General features: G+C 34.6%; 1 pseudogene; it reads left to right on the top strand.

Annotated features, from left to right (window-relative positions):
• Positions 1-17,061, top strand: part of LOC145660987 (glucose dehydrogenase [FAD, quinone] pseudogene) — a 31,207-nt pseudogene extending 14,146 nt beyond the window's left edge.
• Positions 17,062-22,417: the final 5,356 nt, after the last annotated feature.

The following is a 22,417-nucleotide window of genomic DNA, read 5'->3' as shown; positions in this document are numbered from 1 at the left end:
GTATCTTACGAACATGCACCCACGATTTCATCTATTCCAGATATAACGTTGTAATTCGCAATAATAGAATGCAAAGCTAGAGCTAAAACGAGTCATCAAATCAGTCAAGTGACGTGAGTTAGCATATGGAGTCGAGGATTCGAACCTCCAGTGACATGGTGATTCGATTAAGACTCGGTAACCCGCAGGAAAGAAAGAGGTTTTACATATTTGCTTGACATAAGTTTATGTGCACTTGTATGTGTGTGTGTGTGTGTTTCGAGTGTGTGTGTATGTCATAGAGAGAGAGAGGGAGAAGAGGAAGATGCAAGAGATGACAAGAAAACGTCAAGAAAAATAGATAGAGACACAAGAAGAGAGAAGAATATCAATCTGAAAACTACTTATCACTACTCTATATGATGAAGAAAGCACACAGTACTCGGATTCTCGAAAGTGATGCCTAACATAACCGGAGATGAATCTCTGTTGATAGCGAATGTTCTATGGGAAAAAGGTTACTACCTGATGGGGATTCGAATCGAGATTTTACGTTTGGAAGTCTAGCACGATAAGAATGCTCCATTGGTTAATGTACCCGAAACTTTTTTAACAAATGGTATAGTGCTTCTTTCTAAAAACAATAGCATGAGAAGTTGATACCACAAATCAATTAAGTGTTTCGAATTGTCTTAGTAGCCGCATAGTTATTATATGCCCTTTCCCAACCAGCATTCGTAAATCGTCTCTATCATGATACAGATTTTTGCTTCAACATTCTTACTGATTGTTCGTTTAGTATGAGAAGTCTCTTCTATTCTTCACGATCACATTGTGAAAAACTAACCTTTCGTTTGAACAGAATTTGAACCTATACTACTCTTAACAACAGAAAGTTACCCCTACACTATCCTGCCAACTGTAAGTATAACTCAATATTACTAAATTGAGTTATGCTCTTTGGAACGAACCGGCTTTATTCTGTAAGCTTATTTTCACCAAAGTGCACGCACGTCGAAATTGATTTATTCGACGACATGGAGGTAAACTACTGTCCACTAATAAACAAAATAACATAGAATCCAGGTAAAAACTACAGAAGTAATACCATAAAATAAATTCGTTTGTGCAAGTTTGAAACTACGCTTCTAATAATAATAATAATAATAATAATAATAATAATAATAATAATAATAATAATAATAATAATAATAATAATAATAATAATAATAAAGGTTCATCTTTGCTGTATAGGTGTATATCAATACGCGGAGTAATCTAGGGAACTTTCTTTGAAGATTAAGCAGTTGTCCCATTTCCTCTTCCGTTTGCTGAAAATCCACGTACGTGGTGGTTATACAGGGTGGGCCTAAATCCCTTACCCCCTTGTAAAATCCGTGTTCGTGGAAAATAGTGAACAACAACCATGTAGTAACATAGTAAGCGAAGGGAAAGTCGGATTATGATGGTGACCAAGATGACGACCATCTTGAAAGCCGCCATCCTGAATTCACGTCAAGATTTTTAAATGGGAACATGGTCATGCGGCACATTACTCTAGGCTAGAACTTTAAGACAGGCATATTGGTGAAATCGGTTTGTTGATGTCTTAATTTGTTAAAAAGTTACAGGCATTTCAAATTGCTAATTTTACCTGTCACGCATGGCGGAACACGTGCTTTACGTAGCCCCCATCCAGAGTTATGCACAACCCACAAAGTCCACATAACATGAGAAGTTATCGATCGTATCTATACTTAAAAGTCGATGGCAGTACTATCCATTTTATTGTCGAATATGCTTATGTGCAGCGTTACAAAAATATTTACTTATGTTTTGGTGCGCGTAGGCACGATTTCAAGTTCGTTGGGAACTATAGAACACAGTGTTTTTTTTAAAACATACTTTAGAGAAAATTGTAAGTCTCGTCGTTAGAAGCTCAGCTCGTCGTTTTAGTCTTTGGTAGTAATTATTATTGATAATGTTTATTACAAGTAATAGTTCTTGTCTTTGTGTATTGTTTTATTCTTTATTTTCAAAATATATTCAAATAAATGTCACCATAATTACTCTTATTTTGCAAGTAAATGTCATTTATGAATGATAACAAATTTATTGTTCCGACGTAGCTTCAAAAAATAAAACCCAAAAGTGGAAGTTTTGGGGTTCGAACCCATATCTATAGACAACAAAAGTATTATAAGCACATCCCTGAAGCATTCTAATTTAACTCGTTTTCCTAATAAGTTATAACGACAAGGAAATTAACACACACACATCGAGGACAGTTAAAATTCCAAAGACTCTCTCATCGGGAAGCCCTTGAGCTATGACGATTACGCTTAATAGATAAAGTTTATTCAAGTTCTGTACTGCTAACTGCAAATTTATGAGGTTTTGTCTTTCCTTACGTCAGAGAACTTGAATATGTGGAGATAGTTTTGATGCTGGGCGATCACTGGCAAGAATCCGGGTAAACACTGTGTGCATTCTTCACCATAATGAGAAAAGAGTGTGGATTATTCATTCGTCTCTGTCTCTTTCGTTCTTTGATGTATTTTTCTTCATCTCTCTCTTCCTCTGTTTATCCTTATCTCTCACTGATTCCTTCTCTCTCTGGCAAACACAGTCTACCTTTTTGCACCTGTGCATATTCCAGATCTGGAAACGGACCACTTTTCAGTAACTTATTGACAAAGGATAACCCACGGGAGGACCAAGGAAAAATTTTCATTAGAGCAAGATGACATTTTGGCGTCCCTCTAGTCCTAACCTATATTTTACATTTTATTACAATGATTTTAATATTTTAAATCCATTTTCCGAAAAGAAAAAATAATACTCAAATACGTGATCTAGGTATATTGAGTACTTAAAACATATATATGATATCAATTACGTTGTGTTTCTTATTTTTTATGTACCGATATGTATAAAGAGAAACAATATCGAACAGCACTTACTGAATACTACTAATGGTGACATGATTACAGTTTTATGTTGTAAATTGTTTTGTTCTACCATACTGGAATGGAAAAAGATGTAATTAACGCTACTTCAGAAGAATATAAACTATAAATCTAAGTAAAAAACACGTTATAAAATTTACTTTCGAGGCTTGTTTTGCGACCCTCTGTTTGTGACCATCCGGGCAGTTGTCCGGCTCGTGGTCCGCCCCTGCTCTAACCTAAACAGAAAGGTTCGGTCCAAATATTGAAATTCTCTGGAATAAGGAAAGAAAAAATCCACATAAACTTGCTTCAATAGAAACAGTACAGAACTTAAATAAATTGAGTGCTATTAAGCATAATCAACATGGCTAAGCGATTCCATGCAGGTAATACTTTTGATTTTCGTAAGTATGAGTAAGAACCCCAATATTTCCACTTTGGTTTTTTACTTTTTACAGTTACATCGGAGCATTAAATTTTTGTTCTTTATCAATTGTAAATGGCGATTACATTCAAAATAAGATTAATTACGGTGGAATTTATTTGGATATATATTTTAAAATAAAGAAAAGGATAACTACAATACTCAAAGAAAAATTATTAAGACTACCAAACATTATCAATAACATTTACTACGAAAAACTAAAACGAACAGCTGAGCTTCTAACGACGGGACTTAATTTCTTAACATATTTCAGCCACAATTGTATGTTCTGTAGATCTCAATGCACTTGAAGGGGTGTCTACACGCACCAAGGAGTAAGCAAATATTTTTGTAACGCTGCACGCAAACGTATTCGACAATAACAAGTATAGTACTGTCCTCGAGTTTTATGTATACATAAGATCGACCCCTTCTCATGCCTTATAGACTTTATGTTGTACAAACACCACGTGCATGAATTTTCTGCAAACGGAAGAGAAAATCGGACTACCGCCTAATCTTCAAAGTATTCTCGCTAGATTTTATCCGTGTAACGTATTAATACATAGTGTCGCAAGTATAGAAGGATATTAATGTTACTCATCAAAATTACAACACGTAATATACAGTGAACAACTACACAGTGACCATTTATTATTATTAGTATTAGTATTATTATTATTATTATAAGCTACTTTTGAGCTTGCATGGCGAAATTACTGCATGGTATGTTATTATTTCTCTAATTTTTCCTGGATTGTATGATATTTCGTATATTAGTAGGCACCAATTTGTCACCAGTCGTTGAATAAATTAATTTCGGTATGCACTTTGGTGGAAGTAACCTTCGAGGATAAGCCGGTACTTCCAAAGAGCATAACTGAACTTAGTAAAATTTGGGTTATAGTTTCAGTTAGCAGGATAGTGTAAGGGTAACATCCTAGACTTACGAGTAGTATTGGTTCAAAACATAGGTTCAAATCCTGTTCATGACCAAGGTTATTCTTCCACAATGTGATCGTGAAGAATTGAAGAGTGATTTCTTATACTAAACAAACCATCAGTAAGAATGTTGAAGCAAATACCTGTATCATGATGGAGACATTTTACGAATGCCGGTTGGGATAGGGGAAATAATCACTATGCGGCTACTAAGACAATTCGAAACACTTAATTGATCTTCAGTATCAAATTCTCATGTTATTGTAAGAAAGAAACACTATACCATTTCTTAAACAATTTTCGGGTAGATTAACGGTGATGTATTGGTATCGTGCTAAACTTCCAAACGGAGAATCTCGATTCGAATCACCATCAGATAATATATTTTTGCCATAGAACATTCGTTTCTAATAGACATTCATCTGCGGTTGAAGAAGTTACAAGGAATCACTGGCAAGAATCCGAGTAAGCAATGTATGCATTCTGCGGGGTAACGATACCCATACAGGGTAACGATAAGTAGTTTCATATTTATATTCGTCTCTCTTTCTCTTTCTGTATCCGTCTTTCATGACGTTTCCTTATCATGTCTTGCATCTCTTTTCTTCCCCTCTCTCTCTCACACACACACATACAAGTACACATATGCATATATCAAAGAAATAAGAAAAATATCTTTCTTTTGTGGATTACCGAGTCTTAATCGAATCACCATGTCACTAGGGGTTCGAATCCTCGACCCAGCAGTGGTCCATAAGCTAACGCAAATCATCTGACTGATGCGATAACCCATTTCAGCTCTAGCGTCTTCAAATTATCATTGCGAATTCCAACGGGCGTATAACGTTACATCCGCAATAGGGAAATCGTGGGTAGATGTTCGGAAGAGACAATTGTGCAGAAACAAGTACAAAATGGCCACCTTTTGGTTATTCAAGAGAAGATTTCATTTATATTAATTTGACACAAAGTTCGTGTGCATCGTATAATCCAATTTGTTTCATCCAGGTATGAAATCTGAACTACGTAAGATTTACTACGTCTATAAGGAACATCCAATTCCAGCTTTTGGCATGATCCTGGATGTCTCGGAGCTCTGCTCTTTCAGTGGAAATTGAGTATTTAATTTGATCATCAAGTTCGGTATTCATTCCGACAGTGACTTAATGACTTTTGAACCATTCTCTATATATTCGAATAGTTCTGAAAAATATAAAACAAATGCAATTTCTATATTACTGTTGAACTTGTGGAAACGGAACTTTACAATGTTAGAGTTTTCTTACTACGTTTAAATCCAATATTTTCATCTGTGGTCCCTTTATGTTTTCTCTTTCTATCTCATTTTCTCTCTTTTTCTCATTTCTGTACTTCTAACAGATTTCTATTAGTTTCAATTGTTCATTGAGACGTGTAAGTTCCTCGCTATATCAACTTATGAAGCATGCTTCGTCTCATTTATATTTTTTTTACTTTATTGTTACTAATATATGTATATTTTGAAATTAGAATTCTGCTCATGTTACTGGTGATTTTAAGATGGGAGAGTGAGGGAGTGTCTTTACCAGACACGATTATGGGATAAGAAAGTGTATATTGGATGGCCTAGCTGCACGTTGTTAGCTCTCGCAATACTTTTATGTGGAGTGTATAAGTTCAGTAATTCGCCATGAATAGTTAACAAGTAGTGTTTTTGTAACGAAGAATAAACATGAAATTGAAATATCTTTGAAGAACCTGTCGAGATTTGAGAGTCAATAAACTTTAGATTTTCGGGTACCGATTACCTTCAAACTACTGTAGCCAGAACTAGCCCGAGATACGGGACTATATTTTAAAAACATGACAATCTCAGCAAAATGCAGAAGTCTTTTAGTCTCAGAGAAAAAAAATAAATTATATGTCTCATTTGTAAATCTATAACCTTTGTAGGTCTGAGTCTGTGGCAAAAGTATTGATAGAAATAAAAACAATTAATATTATTTTGTATAATATTTCACTTTAATATCACAGGAATTTCATCTTCCGGTTTGTTTAGTTGTGAAAAATTATATAACATATTGCTATAGTATGTAAAGTATTTGTACTCTTGTTGATTTGTGTTTATAATGTGAAACAGAAGTAAAAGATGAATTACAGTAATAGTTTTCTATTAAAAGGAAGTATAATTACTTTCATTTTAACATTTTTGGCTTAAAATGTTTTTCGGGTTCATCCCCTTCTCCCTCAACCTTGGGTACGCAAATGGAATAATATATTTAGATTGATGATTTTCATTGATGATTTCAGTTTATTTCAAGCACCATTTCTTGGATCTATGCTTGTGCGATATGTCGAAATATCGATATGGACACATACCAACATTCGATACCGCAAATATATCAATATCCTAACTTTTAGATATAGTTCTCGGGGGTTAAGCGAGGTATAGGAGACCTAGAAGACTTAAGATGGATCAAGAAATAAAATTTATTTTTTAGAATAATCTCTTCTAATGTCAATCTCTTTATTACCTCAAATTACAATGTAAATAAATCCATTTGCAAATTTGCAATACTAGGTACTGTAATTTTTTTAGCTGCCAAAACTTTCTTGTTCCCGAAAGAAAAGAATTAAAAAAGCACCTCTCGAATGCAAGTGCTTCGAAGTTTGACCTAACATTTCTCATAAGAAGTATTTTTGATCCTCTTTTCAGAAGATTTCCATCCATTTTGGCTTTTGGGACCGCTCATTGACAAAAAGTGCACACATGACCGTTATATGCACATACTCTTAAGGAAAGTCAGAGATTTGAAAAGAAAATATGTTTTCAATAATAATAATAATAATAGTAATAATAATAATAATAATAATAATAATAATAATAATAATAATAATAATAATTATTATTATTATTATTATTATTATTATTATTATTATTATTATTACGGGCTTACAACTACAGGTCCCATGTTTTTATCTTGCATGGGAGCCCGGCAAGTCTGATACGCCTTTGGTGTTCCTTAGTTTGTGTTCGTCTCCCTTTTCGTTTCTTGTGGATGCTTGTTGTTGTCCTGTTAGGCTTTTATAATAAACCACTACATTATATTACTTTTTCTCTTTTTACGAGGTTTTTTGAAGAAACGAGAAAAACTGCTTTCTTGTGATATCTATTTCTTACCATTCATCTTGTTTGAACTGCTTAAGTAAGATCATTTTGTAACTTTTCAGGTCATCCATTGCTTTTACAATAATAAAGTCGTAATCCTTAACAATGCATTTTTCTCTGTTGTTTGCAGTTTGCCACACCGGTATATTTGTAACAAAAGTTAAGTTTGGCTTAACGCCTTTCTAATTCTCAGCCATTAGAACGACTCTGTTTCTGGGTTGCCTAGCATTTCAAGAAGTTCTTGCACACACTTACAAAGAACAGCCATCTCTCCTTGAACAAGTCAACAAAAGTTCCATAATTCATTAATTCCCTAATATGCGGTCCTGTAAATATTTTTCTTTTGTTTCAGCATTGTTGATCTTTGGGAACTTCTGTCCAAGTACATGAATGCACTTGATGTTTGGTCCATGCCTTTCACAAAGTTTTTGATAAGTCTAAATTTAATGTGCAATGGAGGTAAATAGGCATTTTTAGGGTCAACAAGAGAAGTGTTCGTCAAATTTTTATGTCCGGGCAGCAGTTCATTATGAGCAGGACGTTTCTTCACAATAGTGATATTTCTGTCCCTTCTGTCCCACTCGTAAAGAAAGCAGCAGTACTGTGTATCCTACTGCATGCCAAGCACAATAGCAATTATCTTTAGATTTTCACAGATATTCCACTTGTACTTGTAGTATTGGATAAGAAAGAGAAGTAGTTTAAATGTTTCATAAGTCACCTTAAGGTTAACTGCATGACCAATCGGAACAGAAAGAAACTTGTTCTCGTAGTGGAGAAACACTGCTTTGATACTCAATTTACTAGAATCTATGAACATACACCACTCATTTACACTGTATGCATTGGCAAGAGTCTCCATAGTAGATTCGATATTGTTACAAAAACCCACGTCACCTTTCTTACAGAAATATTCAGAAAAAACAGCATGGCGTTCACGAAAAACACACTCGTTGCATGGAGAGAAAGAAGACTCCATCCTTTCAATCGAGAAGCTTAAAGCTCAGATTGCTGCTTGGAGAAAATTAAATGGAGAACAAGATCGTTGAGATCGCCTTTTGTTTAAATGTGTGGGATATTTGATTCACAGGGCAAGTAAAATGTTGGGTCGGCTTGAGTGGATTCTCCATCGTTTAAACCTGCTTCATGCTTGTTACCAGTTTCATCGTCACTCACTATAACATTTTCTGGAGGCACTGGTATCGGTAATTCCTCACTGTGGCATACAGCTCTCATAGCAGAAGGTAAATTTGGGTATTACACACTCTTCTTTGTTTTCGACGTAATTTCAGTTATTTCTGTTAGACAAAAATAACACAAATTCCATTAAAACTATTCGCTGAGCAAAACAATACTTATATTGTAAAAATTAACAACGTGTAACAGTTTCTCGAACTATCCACTTGGCTTCATCAGACACTATCTAGACAGAATCTGATCCATCAGACAGAGATGGTGTCTGATGAATCTAAGTGTATAGTTGGAGAAACTGTTACACGTTATTAATTTTTACAAGAAACGTATTGTTTTGCTCAGCGAGTAGTTTTAATCAGATTTAAGTTTATAAAGCAAAGATTTTACAATGGAAAATATTACAAAAAATTCTGTTGTGTGATCCGTTAGTTCCCGCCAAATCATGGGAACAGCGAAAGGCATACGTCGTTAACTTCTGTCCAGCCTGTCAGGAGTCTAACACATGTCAAGCAGCATATGTGGGAGCCCAGGTTTTGCCTTGGTCGCTAACCTTACACCCGAAATAAAATTCGTAGCACTTCTTTACGAGCGGGGTCAATTGTCGTTCTTGCGATTTGAGAGTCACCTCTTCACACTTATAACAAAAAGAATCTGTACTATTGACACAGGTACGAGGCATTTTCTTCTACTGAATGACGACAACAGCCAATTACAACAAGAAAGGAAATCAAGATAACAAGTTATTCGTAGAACATGGTCAATAGTAAGAGTATTATATAGTTCCTCCACGTTTCTTTAATGGATCCTATGTTCATTACCAAATAAAGTCCAGATGGAAATGGCATACTTTCATTCATTTTGTGTACTGTATAAGCAGAAGTGGAAATAGTCCTTAAGGGAATTAGTTTGTAACCTAAGTAAAATCAAAATTCAAATTGAATAACACACTTTGTAGAAAGGTCTGTACATACTCAAAAAGCCTGAAGTTAGAGATAGCGAAATCTGCATCTATAATCTCTACTTTTACCGAAATTAATAAATATGTTATTAGGAATGGAGTCTGTAATTATCGAGAAAATTCAATACTGCTTTCTAGGCTTTAGACAAATTCTAAGAAACGCAGCATAATCTATCGTAAAGATTACTATAACAAGGAAACCAAACTCTTCGTGCTCTAGATTTAGTAAGTACATTAAAATAGGTCATCTGAATTTGTCGGAGGTCACATGACTATGAATTTTGACTTCAGACTTAAGCTTCTTTAAACTATTAGACAATGTTTATTTGTTTGTTTATCAACACAATAGGCAGATCCCAGTTAGAATGTTGAAATATCATAATATAATTTTACGACAATTTTTTAGTAGCTTACAGGATATTGTGCATGTATCAAATTGATCATGTTTTTCACATAATTTGTTACAGACAGAATATATCCTCTAGATTGGTGGCTTCAGCATTATGGTGGTCCTATACTTTTTACAATGGAAGAGACCTATATTATTAGTTCCAATTCTAACTGAACGAACAAAGAAATTTAATGATGATACAAAGTTTCAAGAATTGAATTTATTTTGAACTATTTTTTGGACGAATACCAGATTAGCAATATTACGTCTTTGTTCTAATGAATAAATGTTAAAATTGCCTACCTGTGTAGTACGGTTTCCAAATGAGGGATAAGGTCCAATTATTTTGTATTTATCAAATACTTAAGAAATTTTGATTGAACTTCTCAATTTCTTGCTGATAGTTTTGTTGAGAGTGGTTCCAAACTACAACAGCATATTTCACTTGGAAATAAAATGAAATAAATACTTTCATTTTTACGTCACACGGTTATGCCGACTAGGCTACAGGAGGCGATGATGAGAAATGATTGAATTGGTGGAATAAATAAAGTGGGAGGGAACGGGATAAACCCGAAAAAACCCAAGCACACGGTGTTTTTCATTCACAAAGTCTACTTGGCGCAAGCTGAGATCGAATCAGGGAACCCATGCACCAGAGCTGAACGCTCTATCACTGAGCCACATTTTCAAGAGTGTTTCAATATTGCTGAAGTTCTTACAACTTCTAATTATGGATCCTAATACTGTAATTTAAAAGCATAATTAAGTAAGATTTGTGTTAAACATAAGTGATGTGTTTATTGAACGTTAATTTCGAATTAAATGTAACACTTAGATCTTTAACTGTTTTAGGTCTGCATATAGAAGTATTACTAAGCTTATAAACATATTTAAGAGTTTTTGTTTCTACTGAATGATAATACGTTACATTTGTGTAATTTACTCCAAGTTTATTAACTGAACACCAGTTTGGAATACTCTCCAAGTCGGGTTGTAAATCAAGACAATCATGCACAAATATTATCTCGGTGAATATTTTGAGATCACCAATGAGTAATAAATTTCCACTGTTGAGTATGTGATCTGGAAGATCGTTGATAAATAACAGAAACAGTAAACGGCCTAGGTTTAAGCCTTGTGGAACTCCTGATAATGCAAAATACTTTCCTAATTTAAATTCTTTATCGACAACTCTATGCTTACGTTTACTGAGATATGATAGAAACAATTTAGAGGCTAAAAAAACATGATAATGATTTAGTTTGTTTAACGGTATTTTATGACTTAACTCTGTCGAAGGCTTTCTCAAATATACGTCAAGATGGCATCCTTCATCTAACGAGTTAGCTATAAAGTCGGTGACTATTGCTATATTACTTGTTGATTTCCGAGTAACCACGCCACGTTAATAGATTGAAATTGCTAGTTTCACATGATCAATATTTCGTTTATACTATACCTGCTCAAATACTTTCGCGAAAGTACATAAAATTGACATGAGTCTAAAATAATAATTTCACATTTATTATTAGATTTAGGTATCGGGCAAAGTAAATAAGATTTCAATGTATGAGGGAAAGTGCAAGTTTTAATGACGAGGTTACAAGCAATCCATAGGGAATATTTAAGTATATGAATATAATCTTCAATTATGTACGAGAGTGTGTCATCATGTCTTACAGCTGTTCTGTACTTTAACTTTTATATTCTTATTACAATTTCGTGTAAATAAATTTCGTTAACAAACAGCGTTCCTAGGATTTCATTTCCATTACTTGATAAGATATTTGCCATAGTCAAACTCGGGTCTGATGAAGAGGGTACAAATATGGAGGCAAAATATTGAGTTTGTACGGAGTATGGAAGGTTGTTTGCTTTATATTCGATCATTTTTCATAGATACGTTCGTTAAGAGATACCGCGCCGCCACCATCGATGATGATCTATTGGATCCTCAGTGTTGTGAACTATCACACGCTATCGCAGTTTCTATAGCTGCAAGCTCCGGCGCAGAACATTAATGGGAATTGTGTCCCAATCCTCCTTGCAAGCTTTCAAGATACCATCCAGGGTGCACGGGCGGTGATGTTGAAGACCTCGTTCCAATAGTCCAAATGCGCGAAAGTCCATTGGACTTCCATTAGGCTCTTTATAGGAAAGTCTTTAAATGAAATGATACAATTCTTAATTCCTCTGATATTTCCTGATAAAGAAAAACTTAGTGATGTTATGGCAGTATGACTCGAAGTCTTGTCCATATTGGTCATCACCTGGTTCGCGTCCATTTCATGCAATTGTGCGATGTCCCTCCGATAGATAAGTGTCAGAATGGATTCTTGGAAGTATCGTGCATTCACCTTCACGTTTCTGTCCATCTTGCATATCACCAACTTAGCTTCTATCCGAATAACGTAACAACCATAAAGCCATGACGAAAGATTTCCCTGTACTGACGAATAAAGTTGTTGCGCTCCTTGCCTTAAATGTCACGGTTTACGATCGCCCGAATGTAATCACCTGTAGTGAGATGGAGATGTTTCATCCACTGTAACAATTTTCTTCACTTTGGAACCCGCCAAGTACTTTGCACAGTTTCCTCCGGTTCGTCTTACGTTCAGCGATGTGACGCGGTAAAAGGTGGTGTCCATTAGCCTTCTATACACGCTTCAATCTAAGGCGCTTGTGATTGTTTTGTTCATACTTGACGTTGCGAGGTGGAATATTTGGCCCGTATCACGTTGTACTGTGGTATTTTCTTGGCATGCACATCGACGGATCCCCTTAGCACTATGTATGTCATTTTGCTTGCAGCTCTTCTTCTGGTAGTTCTAGTGGGTGAATAGTTCGCAAGGAGCATAAAATTATGCTGTGTGTTACGAGCCACAATAGCTTTGGCAGTAGTCACCCTGAGTATAAGCCCATTATCCCGACCCTGACTCACAATGCGTACGTACGGAAACTTACGTACGTGGCCAAAATGTGCGGAAAAGGACACTACATAACTCTCTCAATACCGGTTGATTTTCGGTGCCATTTGATAACACTCACTACCAACAATCATGCACCTACAAGGAAGACACAACATTGATCCCGCCAGCAAACCCGCAGTTCCAGCATGATATCCCAAGTGGCAGCACCGAATTGAAAATGGTCGGATATACAGTGAATAACCTTCTGTAGCTATTTCGTCATTATGATGGACATTTTGCCCCTAAAAACTTTAATGTGCGGGGAGATGTTTGGCCTAGCATTTTAAGTAATTCTAATGTTCTTTAGGATTAATGTTAATATTTTCTTCCGAATTTTAGATAAATGAATTATATCCTCTCTTGATGTCTTTCTTAATGTCCTTACTCAATTTGTCAAATTTTGTATAAAAGTTCATTGCGTTGGTAAGTTTATTCTAATGAAGATTCTTCTTAGCTATTAAGCACTGTAGAAACTGCTAGACTACTGATTATTAGACAATATAGAAAATTTATCTTTATCAAACTACAAGACTAATGTTTCTCATACTGAATAACTTATGTCTGTGTTTCCTTGGTCAAATTCGTTCTCCTTCTTCGACTTTTGTATACTTGTTATATATTATGATGTACTTAAGGATTCAATTGCCCAATTAATCGAAAGTAACAGGAAGTTTGTTCCTCTAAATTACCTAAGATTGTGTTAGTGTAACAAACAATTTTGTAAATATTCAGAAATTATAGGCATCAAAACTGTAAAATTTCATATATTTTTATGTCATCCTGTCAAGTTGTATCTCTCAACATGACAAAGAAATTTTGTTGAGATTACTTCAAAGATGAATCTGAAGTTTTAGTATTTCTTTAGAGTTTAACACCCTTTATATATATACAGGGTGTTAAAGAATTATACCGACAAACTGTAAGAGGTGATTCCTCATATCAAAAGAAGAGAAAAATGCATACGGAGATATGGCGAAAAGTGCACAGTTTCGGAGCTAGGGCTGTCCAAAATCGCCAAAAAGACAAATTTCAAGAGGCCCAATTTCGAACTCGAGAGACTGTGGATGATGCTCCTTCTCATCGTAAAGAAAGTCACGCGTATACAATCCAAAAGTGTATATTTCATCAATTCTCAATAGGCGTAGAGGGAATTCCCTACACGGTGTACTTCTCAGACATGTTTTTAATAGAGTTTTCAGATACACCCTGATTTCAAGCAGGGTCTAAAGTAGGCAAGAGGTAAAATTTCACAACAATGGACATCCAATGCTGTGGAGAAAGCTGAAAGGTTAGGAACCGGCAGCTCTATGTTTCTTTGTGTTCCGAATAACGTGTGATAATATGTATTTCGTCAAGTTGTATTTTACGTTTTCTTCACTTATAAGCATGAAATAAAACATCACACTATGCGTTTTCCCGAGTACGAGAGACCGTGCTGCTGACGATCCTTAACACTTCCGACATCACCCCAAAGGATTCCGTGCACACTGATCCAAAGCAGGCAAACGATAAGCCTTGATAGAAATCATATAATCAGAGCATGTGTCAAAATTTGGTTGATGGCATGTCTGGGAGTTTCACCCTGCAGGGAATATTCTGTACACCCATTGATCATTAACGAAATATGCATTTTTGGATTGCATATGAGTGACTTTCTTTACGATGAGAAGGACCACCATACCAGTCTATCGAATTCGAAATAGGGCCTCTTGAAATTGTGATTTTTCGAGATTTTGGACAGCCCTAGCTCTGAAATTATGCACTTTTCGCCATAGGTTCATGTGAAGTTTTATTGTTATTTTGATGTGAGGAATCATCTCTTAAAGATTGTTGGTATAGTTCATTAACACCCTGTGTATATATATATTTTCTTTAGCATATTTCCACGAAGACATAGGAAATTTTGTGTCATAAGAAAAAGAGTAATTTCTATTTCTATAATTTCCAATGACACGTGACACTTTTTTTACTTGAGCTATTTCATTGCTATATATATATATGTGTGTGCTATACATATACAGTATATATATATATATATATATATATATATATGTGTGTGTGTGTGTGTGTGTGTATGTGAGTGGAGTGTTTAATTACACAATAGCTATATAATCTACATATTCATTTACTAACTCTATTTTAACAATAGTTGCTTATTGTAAATACAATATACGCGTATGTAGTGTTAATTTTAGATATTTAAGATAATAGTAGCTGCTCAATTTTTGGATGTTATTATATTATTTATTTTTCCATTACAGACATTTCTGCGCAGAGTTCTCCTCAACGTTACACCAGAAGTTCTTTCCAACACTGCAATTTGAATGGTTATGATGCTTCGTGCGAAGATGCTCCAGCCATACCTTACATAGCTATCAAAGAAAAGAAGATTGAAAATTTTAAGAAAAATTCCCTCAAAGACACTGTGCATTTCGAGAACGAATATGACTTCATCGTAGTAGGTGCAGGAAGTGCAGGATCTGTTGTAGCCAACAGACTCACCGAAATCCCGGAATGGGAAGTATTACTTTTAGAAGCAGGCGGAAATCAACCGTACGATGCTGAAATCCCTGCATATCGAAAGCATCTTTTAGGAACCAATATTGATTGGCAATACAGAACAGAATATCAGAAGAATGCTTGTCTCTCTCAAGGGAACCAAACATGCCCATGGCCTAGTGGGAAAGTAGTCGGAGGAGGTAGCACCATCAATAATATGGTTTACACACGAGGAAACAAATTTGATTATGACAGATGGGAATCTTTGGGCAACAAAGGATGGAGCTACAATGATGTTCTTCCGTATTTCTTAAAATCTGAAGACAACAGAAATGAAGAATTCACAAATTCCCCCTATCATGCTAAAGGAGGTTACCAACCTGTTGAGCGTTTCCCATATATTGATTGTAATGCCGCGGCATTAGTAAAAGCTTTTGAAGAGATGGGACTTCCGAATAGAGATATCAATGGTGAAAACCAAATTGGTGTGATGCTTGCACAAACTACCAGTGCTGATGGAGAACGTTACAGTACTGCAAAAGCATTTCTCAGGCCTATTGCAAGTAGGAAAAATTTACATGTTTCAATCAATTCCTTTGTTACTAAGATTCTTATTAATAAAAAGGAAAAGAAAGCCGTAGGAGTTCAGTTTCATAAAGGAGGGAAAAGTCACAAAATATTCGCAAGAAAGGAAATCATACTTTCTGCAGGGTCTTTGCGATCTTCTCAGCTGCTGATGCTATCTGGAATTGGACCCAAAGACCACCTTCAGAAACACTGTATACCCGTTATCCGTGATCTTCCAGTAGGTAACAACCTTCATGATCATGCTAGGATAGGAGGATTAATATATTCTCTGGACAAGACTGCTTCGTATCCAATACCTGAAGAAATCAAAGCGTGTGATCAATATAACTATCACCTTAAGCAAGTAGGACCATTCTCATCGACTGGAATCGGTTTTGTTCTAGCTTTCCTAAATAGTGAAAATTCCGATTTACCAAATTATGCTCCAAATATCGAATTTTGGTTTGATGCAACCACATCTTTGGCAGAAAACACCTCAATTGCTGCTGAAGAACCAAAAGAACCTCTTGGTTATTATAATCATATTATTATACATCCTATGGATTTACATCCTCAAAGTCGTGGAACAATTCGACTAAGGTCCAAAAACCCTTGGGACTACCCCGTAATTAATGCGAACTATTTTGATCACCCACGAGATATTCCGATGATAATAGAAGGAATGAATATCGGTGTCCAGCTTGAAAAAACTCATGCCTTCAGGAAAATTGGTGCTCGACTGGTAAGGGAACGTCTTGAAGGTTGTACTGACCATACATATGGTACAAATGATTACTGGAAATGTATTATTCAACATTATACAAATTCGTTTAATCACTACGTGGGCACATGCAAAATGGGTCCTCCTAATGACAAAACAGCTGTCGTTGATCCCAAGCTGAGAGTCTATGGTATAAAGAGTTTACGGGTTATTGATGCTTCAATTATGCCCTACATAACAAGTGGTCATACTAATACTCCTACTATTATGATCGGGGAGAAAGGATCCGACATTATAAAGTCTGATTGGTTGTAGCTTTAAATTCCCATGAATATGTTTTAATGAAAAGGGCAATAAAAATTTAATTAAACTTGGAAAAGTATAACTGTTATGTTCTTCAAAGAATTAATATAATTCCTGACATGTAGGTTTACTCGTATTTGGCTGAATACTGGTAAACCTACATGTCCATATACCACACAGGGATTGAACTTCAAAGAATTCACTATCAATTCATGATAAATTTGGTTTGAATAATGTTATTTCGACAGCTGAGCTCAAACCACATTTGATTTTTAATTACAGAAGGTAGAAATTCCTTATTAAAATGCTTTGCTTCACTACTAAATTGCTTGTTTAGGGGTAAATTTGATACAAATTTGGATTCAGTTCTTTCATTTCTCGATATAGATGAAAAACTCATTGTAGCTGCAGTTTGAGCATTGAAAACTCCAAACTCTTTGCTTAAAGTTTTGATACATATATTATAATATTTTCTGCTTATATTTTAAAGTTATATAATATATAGTAAACTTAGTGATATCCTTACATCGAGAGCCGAGATTACTTAAATGCGAGTTAAAAGAAAAGCAATTTTATATACGTAAAGAGATGACTAAACATAATTAATACTGAAGTAAAATTCTACATGTATCTATATATTTAAATAAAGTATCATGCAGCATAATCATATTATTTTGAACTACATGATCAATTTGCCCTTTTTGTAATGTAAATTATTTTGTCTGTTAAATGGTGAGTTAAAAATCAAGAACTACTTTCTTCATGAAACGCTGAACTACTAGGAATACCGAAATAATGACGACTGGATTACAGAATTTGATAGGAAAATCTTCGGATGATTGATTTAGATCAGATTAAGAGTTTACTATCCCTTACAGCAGTGAGGCTATCTGAAACGCGCACCTACAATTTAACGTGAAAGAAAACTACATGAAATACTAGCAAGAATTGATCTGGAGTTTAATGCCCCGTTTACCATCCAGACAAGCTTAACGTGGGACAGGAAATATATGAGCTTCACAGGGAATTATACCAGGGTCTGCTCTGCTGAATGCGCGTATACTGATGATATAGCTACAAAGGAGATCTACATTTGTAAATTGAGTCCACAAAATGATTATCTACCTCTCTTTCAAAACATGTAATTCTTATACTTTGGTAACATTGTAACAGAAGATTTGTAAGCTAACTTGTATAGTATTAACATTTAAACATGTTAATTGTTCACTTCCTATCTAAATGTGCTGAATGCATTGTTTCAATATGTTTCAATACGTTAATCTACAAGTACTAAAATCCTAAATAAGTGATATTTGAATTAAAAGTAAATCAGCTACATAACTGCAATTTTATCTGTATCCATTACGTTCAATAATATATAGTAACTGGTGTCTGGGGAATAGTCATCTCCGTACATTGCGTAAAGAACAAAGTACGGTAGTTCATCTAGTTTTTCACTTTCTGTTAAACCAAGTTGAATACTGCTTACATAAGTAAAGGTCGGTCTATTGTGCTGAAGAGGAAGAGAAATAATTCTATTCAATTTAACTAAATGTGATATACTGGTATAATATCTATTACGAAAGAATTGGAGCTATGTAGAATAATATTGCCCGTGACGTTCTAAAATTAAAGGAAAGAAATGTTTGCCATTGGCGTAAAATATACTACAATCAGCTGGAGATGAAAGCAAACACATAAGCAGAATTTAACGATGTCATTTCTAAGTAGTCAATGTATGACGTACTATCGCTGTTTTTCAATCTGACAAAGTACAGAGAAAAACTATAAGAAAGGAGAAGAGGTGATGACGTAGAACAAGTGTTGGAAGAGTAAGCCAAGTCGTGAATCCACGAATAGCATATCTCTGCAGAACCATCGGCTATGGCAGTGGTTCCCAACTATTTTTAACAGACGACATACTTCACTGGCCGCCCACAGTATCGGGAGACAATTATTTATTTTTGATTATTATTATTATTATTATTATTATTATTATTATTATTATTGTTATTATTATTAATAATAATAATAATAATAATAATAATAATAATAATAATAATAATAATAATAATAGATGTAGTATCTAAGTATCAGACGTTGAGTGTCCATAAGGTGATGTTAACAATCAAGTTTCGCATTCTTCTAAATACACGCAACGTGTTGAATAGGATCAGAGAAAGGCAAAAATAAGTGCGAAGAATACCGACTTATCTATGCCGAAAGCCGATTATATATATGTTTCTTATCTTTCTTCCGTTATGTGTGTTCTTTGTGTTCATGAAAGAAAATGCTGATTCACACAAGTATAAACGGCAGCAAAACTTTTATAGACCTGTTTCCGATTGTGACATACATTGCGCATGAATCCGAAAGGATTGTACTCAAGTATCTAGAAATTTTCATGACAGATTTGCATGGCAATTATAACAATTGAAATTATTTTTTCATTGACAGTTATGTAATTGGTATTCTACGTGTTGATCTCACAGGATTTACCAAAAGAAAAAAAGTACCCATTCTAACTCTGAAACAGCCAAGTTAGGAAAATACTTTGCTACTGAACTTTGTAACGGACGTGTTCTTTTTCGAACTCATCCAACACTTTTCGGAATTTTGTGTAAGCCGATTTTCGAAACTTCCAACTAAATACACGATACCTTACCCTCTATAAGCGGAGACTGCTCTATTTTTTTGCTTCAAGATCTTTCCATTTTGTTAGTGGGCGAAATAATATTTGCTGTTCAGTGTTGCCTGGTTGCATTCAGATAGTTCAATCGGTCGAAAATTTCGTCAGTGTGTGCTAGTTTGACACACTAAAAATTATTTCGAAAAATGTTCCGTATTCTGCTCTTTCGTCTTAAAAAGTGTTGAAACTCTACCACTTGGAATACTTCTTTACACCTAGAAAGCCAACGCGCTTCCAAATGCAGTAATAAATTGACATGCTCGGATCCCATCATAGAGTCATAAAATTATTTAATCTACACTTAACTGATCTAATTTTCAAATAATTGTTCATTTCAATAGTTGTTCATAACACTCATTCTAAGACCTCACATCAACAGTTCTCATAATTGAAGCGCTTAGAGGATAAAGTCATCATGTTACATTTTCGAAAAAATGAGTTCTGATGCACTGGTAAAAGTTGATCTGAAAAGGTAGGGGGACGGTAGGTAGGGGCATGACGTCACACCATCCCCCTGCCTATCTTAGCCCATTGTAAGATTTTAGCAACTGGGGACGACGAACATATTTTGGAGGTGAAGGGACGGCGTGCCCCGCGTTCTCCCTCACTTTTACTCCTGTTCTGGTGGTACATGAAAGTGTTATATATATTATTCTTGCTCTAGAACACACCGTTTAAGTGATTCCTCATCTGAATGAAGAGATTGAGAAATGATGAAGTGGGTGTGTTACATAGACAAACAAGTTCGTTTGTGGAAGAAGATATCATGTAACAAATGTATACTCATACCACCTTTATCCACTTACATTCAATGTAACCTAGCTAAGTGAGTTATGGCATAGACGAAGTGCTGCTATGTTTCCTTTTTCAAAAGATGTTGCCAATGCCGTTTTATAAAAAAAGAAAAGAATAAAAGAAAAGAAAGAAACTTTAAGCTAAAAAGCATTATCTACTTACTTCTTTAAATAAATATAAACATTACAAACTAAAAAATAACATTACAAACAGCATTATCTACTTACTTCTTTAAATAAATATAAACTACTATACAGCTGCAAAAAAAAAAAAAAAAGGAGAAAATCAAAGAAAATTAAATAATATGTACAGATGACACAAAGTAAGCCAACCACTACAAAAACAAACAATTCCTTTTACCTTCGTTGAAAATCAGCCCTCTGATCGTAAACGAAATTAGAAAGACGAAGCGTTATTTTTGGCAAGTAGTTATTGGTTTTCGGTGTGTTATTCGCAAATATTATTTCATTCTCTACCACATTAATAGAGAGAGTCAATGAAATTAACTAGCTCGTGTTGTTGTTGAACAAAAGGAAAGTAACAAGTTCAACGCTGCACAAGATGACAAAGTTGATGCATCAAACGAGCCAGGACAATTTAAATCCCATCTGGCAGAAAAGAAGAAGCAAATAAAACCGAAAGTGATTATAAGTATGGGATAAGTGAATGTGAGGGATATGTATTCTCTGACGGAATCTCGAAGTGCACCGCCATGAGAATAAACCATTGATCGATAAAGAACAATACTGTTCGCATAAGCATGTTGGAGGGCTGAAGAAGGAGAAAAAACAAGTTATTAAGGAAGTATTGCAACTTGTTCATTATGAGAATCAGTGGTACTAAAAACATATTGTGAAAGATGAATGAAACTAGAGTTAGATGAATAAAACTAGTGTTAAAAGTATCTGGGGAAATTCTTTTTTTCTGTTTCATACATTGTTCAGTGTTATATCATCTACTTTGTTTCAGTTTATTCTGCTCTAAGATACAGATCTGAACAAAAACACTACAGGTGCAAAAAGTGCAGCCAAGTTCATTAGCCTCAAAAAGTGTTGAGATAAGGATGAATGAGACAAGTTCCTTGGCAACTGCATCTGAAACGAATACTGGAACTTGACGCTAGGTATTACAACGATAATGTATAATTCTTATGTAGTTTTAAGTATTATTTGTATTTACGGGCAAAATGAGCTATTTAAAAAGGCACAAGCTATCAAGAAGATGATGATGAAGAAATTATATAAAGAAATAATTTAAATATTTTGTATTATATTGAGATCTTGTTGTCGTTGCTATGACGATTTGTTTACTTGTTTTAATGTCGTTGCTATAGTAACTAGAAACATATAGATGGAACCATCTTGTGCAATGTGAATGTACAATATTTTAAGGTGTCGAACAATACTGTATATACGCTGAAGAGTAATAATATATATATATATATATATATATATATATATATATATATATATATATATATATATATGAAGTGCATTAATGTGTTGAATTATTCCAGATAATCTTGTGTATTGCCTAAACATTTAAAATCAGGGCATATGTAATATAGTTCACGGCAAAATTAACGTTACATATTATATGGTGTCGGAATCGGGGACTTTGCAGATCAGTTAGAAGTAGAAGTAAACTATCTCTCATCACCACGGAGTATTTATTGCTTCGTAATAAAAGAAAAAAATTACAGAAGATCCATAATGAATGTGAATACCAGAATTGATGAAGTTGATGTTCCTGGAAGTGAAATTTCATCAGATGTAGTTAAACTTTTACAACAGCTAGGAAAACAAATGAATTTCATGTCACAACAGATGGATACTAGGTTGGAACAAGTGGCACATAACATTGATTCCAAATTAAACATTAGAT

The sequence above is a fragment of the Thermobia domestica genome, chromosome 9 (assembly GCF_964235325.1).
Source record: "Thermobia domestica chromosome 9, izTheDome1.hap1.1, whole genome shotgun sequence".
In the NCBI taxonomy this organism is placed as follows: domain Eukaryota; kingdom Metazoa; phylum Arthropoda; class Insecta; order Zygentoma; family Lepismatidae; genus Thermobia; species Thermobia domestica.
This window is presented reverse-complemented; position numbering and strand designations above follow the sequence as displayed.